Genomic DNA, 7686 nt, shown 5'->3' on the forward strand with positions numbered 1-7686 from the left:
TAATGGATATGAAAGTAGAGCTAAATCAGCAAATCTCTCAGACAAACAAAGCCCTTAATTCGTAAACCCAATTTTCTAAAATAAATATTGTATAATCTATGACAGCTTAGTGAACTGGATCTTAGTTCCACTGAAGTCACTTAAAAAAAAAAAAAAAAAAAAAAAAAAAAAAACCTCTTCTCCACTATTTAAGCTCTAACCAGGTTGGCAAATGTGTTTATATCAGCAAAAGATCTTGAAGCTCAAATACAAAATGCGACTTTTATAAGTTTGACATATGTCTACAGCATGAACAACTTAATATTAAGCAATTATCCATGTTTTTGTTCTATTGCTTTTTATAAATGATGTTTCTCACTTTCTTATAAAATGGAAAAGAAATTAACATGTGTGAAGCTAACAGTTATTATATCGACAGCTCTCATAATAATTGTCATGTACATGGTAGGTACAGGTGTACCTATCAAGACAGAATTTATCAGCACAAGATCTATCATGAAGCAGAAGCAAGCATGCATCAACAAAATATGGTAGAATCAAATGTGAAAGCCAGAAATAAATGACAAACGTTGAAAACAAATTAGCAAGTCTAGCACATGGTAGCAAAGTTTTCATTAATCAGAGATGCTAAGTAGAGAAACAACAGAATGCCTCATTTGGGTCTCATTAGGCTTTCATACTGCTATAACCCAGAACTGGTGGAGTTATGACTTTTGCAGCCTTAATAAGAATTAATTATCTCAAATATTTCAGTATTCCCTGTGTTCCTTTTAATCCAGATGTCTATCTCCATGTCTTTTGGTTGTGTGTGTGTGTGTGTGTGTGTGTGTGTGTGTGTGTGTGTGTGTGTGTGTGTTTTGGGGGAGTTAATGGATAGTATTGTTATACATTTATCACTTTCTATATAACACCACTAGAAAAACACATATAAGAAGATCTTTTCTGCCAAGTTCACAACAATATCTAATAACACCATAGGATTGATACATTTAATTTTCTTTATAATATATCCTTGGTGGCTGAAACTACACCTTTAATTTGGATCCTATTCAGTCCTTAATAATATAACTGACACAGCCCAATATGTATTATGTAATTTCCGTTGTTTTCTTGGATATAATAATTGAACACCTTTTTAGATTAACTCTTCTCAACAGCAACAGTATCAACTGCCAAATATCCTTCCTCAATTGTTAATACATCTGAGACTCTAACAGCTTATGAAGATTAAAATGACATATGGAAAGAATGCACTGAAACCAAAAGTAGTGTCACCTCAGAAAAACAAATCTTTAAAAGTGGCCAAATATCAACGAAGCAAAATCCCCGGAGCTTTCAGGGACTAAGCCATCAACCCAGGAGTGCACATGGATCAAGCTGCATATGTATCAGAGGATTGCCTTGTCAGGCATCAATAGGAGATCTCCTTGGTCCCGTGAAGGCTTGATGGATGCACCAATGTAGGGGAATTAAGGCAGGGGAGGTGGGGGAGGTTAGAGAAACACCCTCATAGAAGTAGGGGGAGGAAAGATGGGACAGGGGCTGTCTGGGAGATGGGAAAGGAGATAACATTTGAAATGTAAATAAAGAATGTATACAATAAAAAAGATGAAAAAAAGTGACTCAATAATATCTGGAGACACATTTCTATCATGAGCAAAAACTTACATAACTAGCAGTATTTATTAGTTGGTAATACATTTTTGTAAAAGTTAGTTTTTCAAATTATTAATACCATTTGTAGCTTAGGTAAACTACAGTTTCTAGAAAATTAAATGTTTTGTCACACCTTTTATACTAGGAGGATCAATAAGCATTTAAAATGTAGGCTAGTACTTGCATCTAGATTAGGTATTTACTACTTTATAAGGTAAAGGACCATCTTTATAAGAATTCTGTGATAGTTGACCTCTTTGAAATATGGCCTATGCAGGATAAGAATTCAACCCTAATGAGTTAAAATCAAAACCAACTCAACAGTATGTTTTCCAAGATTAGACCTTGAGATATATAATGGGGAAGCTGAGTGGGTCATTCACTCATTGAGCATAGACAATCCATACATCCTAATAACTGCTCTCAGAACAAACACAGGTATTCATCCATTCTTTATTAATAACTTCAGTGATCATGCTTGACTTAATAATGATTTGGTTTGCGTATGTCTCTCTAGGGTTTGCATAGTAGTAGCTTGTTCCTATATATCGTAATTTAAGAGGTAGGTTCTAGTCACTGTATATCCAGTAGTCAAAAGGGTGCCCTAACTAGGAATTAGTGTAGTTTTACAGGACCCTGGTTAATTATCAAGAAAGGTTTGAAATGGAAAAACAAGACTGAATCTTCCTCTACTCTCTGGCTTCCTCCCTCTGCCATATGATACATTCTTTTTGGATCAACACCACACTGTGATGCCATCTGTCACATTGTCACATAGCCAATGAGATTTCAGCAGACAATGAACCAGTGAGACTCCTATGTCATGGTATATTTACTTCCAAAAGCAAATTAAAGTAAACTTATTAATAAAACTCATTTCTTTATAAATAAGTGTTCAGGCTCTAGTATTTTATTATCTAAATGGAAAAGAGACTCACTATATGAATTTTAAGAAGTTAATAAAGAACTTCCCTATCAGCACTCACAAATACAGGACACACAGTGAGATACAACCAAGAATCACAGAGTGAAGATAGCAAAGCCAGGTTGAGATCAAATAAATTAACAAGGAACAATTGCTTAAATCTATATCAACAACAGCTTAAATCTATATACCACTGTCCAAAATGAAATGAATCCATCTTAACACAGTAATACAGTCTAGGTTTGATCCAAAAGGTCAGTGCCTTCAAAATTCAGGGCATGAGAGGCCTAAAAATACCTAGAAATAAGACAGAAAAAAAAAAACAATTTTTTCTGATATATGTTAATTATACAACTCCGATCTGCTGGAGTAGAAAGCAAAAGACCATAGACAAGAGTGTAGAATGAATATAGAAGTTCATTATAGGCAGCTAAAATGCTGAGGACACTTACCATTGAACATCTGTTTTTACTGAGCTCTCTTTTGGTTTTCTATTCTAACACATTTGTTAATATCATTATAAGTTAATTATTTCATTAGAGGTTATGGGACTGTTTAGAATGCTTATCTGATTCAGATATAGTTTGATATCTGGTATCTGTCTAAAATTGTCCATTTCATCCAGATGTTCCAGTTTTGTTGAGTAGAGGATTTATAGTAGAATCTGATGATTTTGGGATTTCCTCGGTTTCTGTTGTTATGTCTCCCTTTTCATTTCTGATTTTGTTAATATGGACTCTGTGCCCTCTGATTTGACTGGCTAACGGTTTATTTATCTTGTATATTTTCTCAAGAAACCAGCTCCTGGATTGGTTGAGTCTTTGTATAGTTATTTTTGTTTCTACTTGGCTGATTTCCGTCCTGAGTTTGATTATTTTCTGCCATCTACTCCTCTTGGATACATTTGCTTCTTTTTGTTCTAGAGTTTTAGATGTGCTGTCAAGCTGCTAGTGAATGCTCTCTCTAGTTTCCTTTTGTAGGCACCAGAGCTATGAGTTTTCTGCTTAGCACTGTTTTCATTGTGTCCTATAAGTTTAGGTATTTTGTACCTTCATTTTTATTAAATTCTAAAACTTCTTTAATTTCTTTCTTGACCAAGTTATCATTGACTAGAGTGTTGTTCAGGTTCCATGTGTATGTGGACTTTCTATTGTTTTTTTTTTTGTGGTTATTGAAGACCAACCTTAGTCCATGGTGATTTGATAGGATGCATGAGACAATTCCAAACTTCTTGTATCTGTTGAGGCCTGTTTTATAACCAATTATATGATTAACTATGGAAAAGGTACAATGAGGTGCTGAGAAGGTATATTCTTTTGATTTAGGATAAAATGTTCTATAGATAGTTAAATCTATTTGGTTCATAACTTCAGTTAGTTTCATGGGTTCTTTGTTTAGTTTCTCTGTGCATGAACTGTTCATTGATGAGAGTGGAGTGTTGTAGTCTCCCACTGTTATTGTGTGGGGTATATTGTAGGCTTTGATCTTTCGTAAAATTTCTTCTATGGATGTGGATGCCCTTGCATTTGGAACATACATGTCCAGAATTAAGAGTTCTTTGTAGATTCTTCCTTTGATGAGGATAAAGTGTCTTTCCTTATCTTTTTTGATAACTTTTGGTTGAAAGTCAATTTTATTCAATATTAGAATGTCTACTCCAGCTTGTTTCTTTTCTTGTTTTTTAATTTAGTATTTTTTTATTTTCTATATTCTTTGCTTACATTACAAATGATTTTCCCTTTCCCAGTTCCCTCCTCCCCATATGTCCCATAACCCTTCTTCACCCATTCTCCAATGACCTCCCTCCTTTTTCTCTCTCCTGCTACTCCCCTACAATGCTAGATCAAACCTTTCTAGGATCAGGCTCCTCTCCTTACTTCTTCATGGGACTCATTTGTTATGCTAATTGTGCCTTGGGTATTCAGAGCTTCTGGGTTAATTAATATCCACTTATCAGAGAGTGCATTACATGTGTATTCTTTTGTGATTGGGTTACCTCACTTAGGATGATATTTTCCATATCAAACCATTTGCCTAAAAATTTCATGAATTCATTGTTTTTAATTGCTGAATAGCATTCCATTGTGTAAATATACCACATTTTCTGTATCCATTCCTTCACTGAGGGACATTTGAGTTCTTTCCAGCTTATGGCTATTATCAATAAGCCTGCTATGAACATAATAGAGCATGTGTCCTTATTGCATGCCAGGGAATCCTTTAAGTATATGCCCAGGAGAGGTATAGCACAGTCCTCCGGAAGTGTCATGCCCAGTTTTTTGAGGAAACGCCAGACTGATTTCCATAGTGGCTCTCTCTACCATTTACAATCCTCCCAGCAGTGGAGGAGTGTTCCTCTTTCTCCACATCCTCGCCAACACCTGCTGTCTCCTGAGGTTTTTAATCTTAGCCATTCTGACTGGTGTGAGGTGAAATCTTAGGGTTGTTTTGATTGGCATTTCCCTAATGACTACTTCTCGGTCATCCTAATTTCTTCAGGTGAAAATTCTTTGTTTAGGTCTGTACCCCATTTTTAATAGGGTTATTTGGTTCCCTGGGGTCTAACTTCTTCAATTCTTTGTATATATTGGATATTAGAACTCTATCGGATATATGGTTTGTGAAGATCTTTTCCCAATATGTTGGTCGATGTTTTGTCCTTTTGACAGTGTCCTTTGCCTTACAGAAACTTTGTAAATTTATGATGTCCCATTTGTCAATTCTTGATCTAAGAGCATAAGCTATTGGTGTTCTGTTCAGGAACTTTTCCCCTGTGTCCATGTCCTCAAGGGTTTTTCCCAGGTTCTGTTCTATTAGTTTCAGTTTGTTTGGTTTTATGTGGAGGTCCTTGATTCACTTGGAGTTGAGCTTCGAACAAGGAGATAAGAATGGATCAATTCACATTCTTCTGCATGCTGACCTCCAGTTGAACCAGCACCATTTGTTGAAAGGCTATCTTTTTCCCCTGGATGTTTTCTGCTCCTTTGTTGAAGATCAAGTGACCATAGGTGTGTAGATTCATTTCTGGGTCTTCACTTCTATTACATTGGTCCACTTGCCTGTCACTGTGCCAGTACCATGCAGGTTTTAACAGTATTCCTCTGTAGTATTGCTTGAGGTCTGGGATACTGGTTTCCTGAAAAGTTCTTTTACTGTTGAGAATAGTTTTAGCTATCCTGGGTTTTTTGTTATTACAGATGAATTTGAGAATTGCTTTTTCTAACTCTGTGAAGAACGGAGTTGGAATTTTGATGGGAATTGCATTCAATCTGTACATTGCTTTTGGCAAGATGGCCATTTTAACTATATTGATCCTGCCAATCCCAGAGCATGGAAGATTTTTCCATTTTCTGAGGCCTTCTTCGATTTCCTTCTTCAGAGACCTGAAGTTCTTGTCATATAGATTTTTTACTTCTTTGGCTAGAGTCACACTAAGGTACTTTATATTGCTTGTGGTTATTGTGAAGGGTGTCATTTCCATAACTTCTTTATCAGCCTGCTTATCCTTTGAGTATAGGAAGGCAACTGATTTGCTTGAGTTGATTTTATAAACAGCCACTTTGCTGAAGTTGTTTATCAGCTGTAGGTATTCTTTGGTGGAGTGTTTCGGATCACTTAAGTATACTATCATATCATCTGCAAATAGTGCTAATTTGACTTTTTCCTTTCCAATTTTTATCCCTTTGACCTCCTTATGTTCTCTAATTGCTCTAGTTAGAACTTTAAGTACTATATTGAAAAGATATGGAGAGAGGGGGCAGCCTTATCTAATCCCTGATTTTAGGGGGATTGCTTCAATTTTCTCTCCATTTAGATTGATGTTGGCTACCGGTTTGCTGTATATTGCTTTAACTATGTTTAGGTATGGGCCTTGAATTCCTGTTCTTTCCAAGACTTTTAGCATGAAAGGATGCTGAATTTTCGCAATTGCATTTTCAGCATCTAATGAAATGATCATATTTTTTTCTTTGAGTTTGTTTATGTAGTGGATAGCATTGATGTATTTCCTTATATTGAACCAACCCTGCATCCCTCAGATGAAGCCTACTTGATTATGGTGGGTGATCATTTAGATATGTTCTTGGATTTGGTTGGCAAGAATTTTATTAAGTATTTTTGCATCAATATTCATAAGGGGAATTGGCCTGAAGTTCTCTTTCTTTGTTGGATCTTTGTGTGGTTTTGGTATCAGTGTAATTTGTAGAATGAGTTGGGTAGTCTCCCTTCTGTTTCTATTTTGTGGAATAGTTTGAAGAGTATTGGTGTTAGGTCTTTGAAGGTCTGATAGAATTCTGCAACAAAGCTATCTGATCCCATGATTTTTTTGGTTTGGAGACTTTCTATGACCCCGTTAATTTCTTTAGGGGTTATGGGACTGTTTAGATGATCTATTTGATCCTGATTTAATTTTGGTGTTTGATATCTGTCTAGAAAACTGTCCACTTTCTTTAGATTCTCCAGTTGTGTTGAGTATAGGCTTTTATATTAGGATCTGATGATTTTTGGAATTTCCTCAGTTTCTGTTGTTATATCCCCCTTTTCACTTCTAATTTTGTTAATCTGGATACTGTCTCTGTGCTCTTTGGCTAGTCTGGCTAAGGGTTTATCTATCTTGTTGATTTTCTAAAAGAACCAGCTCCTGGTTTTGTTGATTTTTTGTATGGTTCTCTTTGTTTCTACTTGATTGATTTCAGTCCTGAGTTGGATGATTTCCTGTCTTCTACTCCTCCTGGTTGAATTGGCTTCTTTTTGTTCCAGGGCTTTCAGGTGTGTCATTAAGCTGCTAGTGTATGCTCTCTCCATTTTCTTTTTGGAGACACTCAGGGCTATGAGTTTTCCTCTTAGCACTACTGTCATTGTGTCCCATAGATTTGGGTATGTTTTGTCTTCATTTTCATTAAATTCTAAAAAGTCTTTGATTTCTTTCTTTATTTCTTCATTGACCAAGGTATCATTGAATAGAGTATTGTTCAGTTTCCATGTGTATGTGGGCTTTCTGTTGTTTTTGTTGCTCTTGAAGACAACTTGTACTCCATAGTGATCCAATAGGAGGCATGGGATTATTTTCATCTTCTTATATTTGTTGAGGTCTGTCTTGTGATCAA

The sequence above is a fragment of the Apodemus sylvaticus genome, chromosome 7, assembly GCF_947179515.1.
Source record: "Apodemus sylvaticus chromosome 7, mApoSyl1.1, whole genome shotgun sequence".
NCBI lineage: Eukaryota > Metazoa > Chordata > Mammalia > Rodentia > Muridae > Apodemus > Apodemus sylvaticus.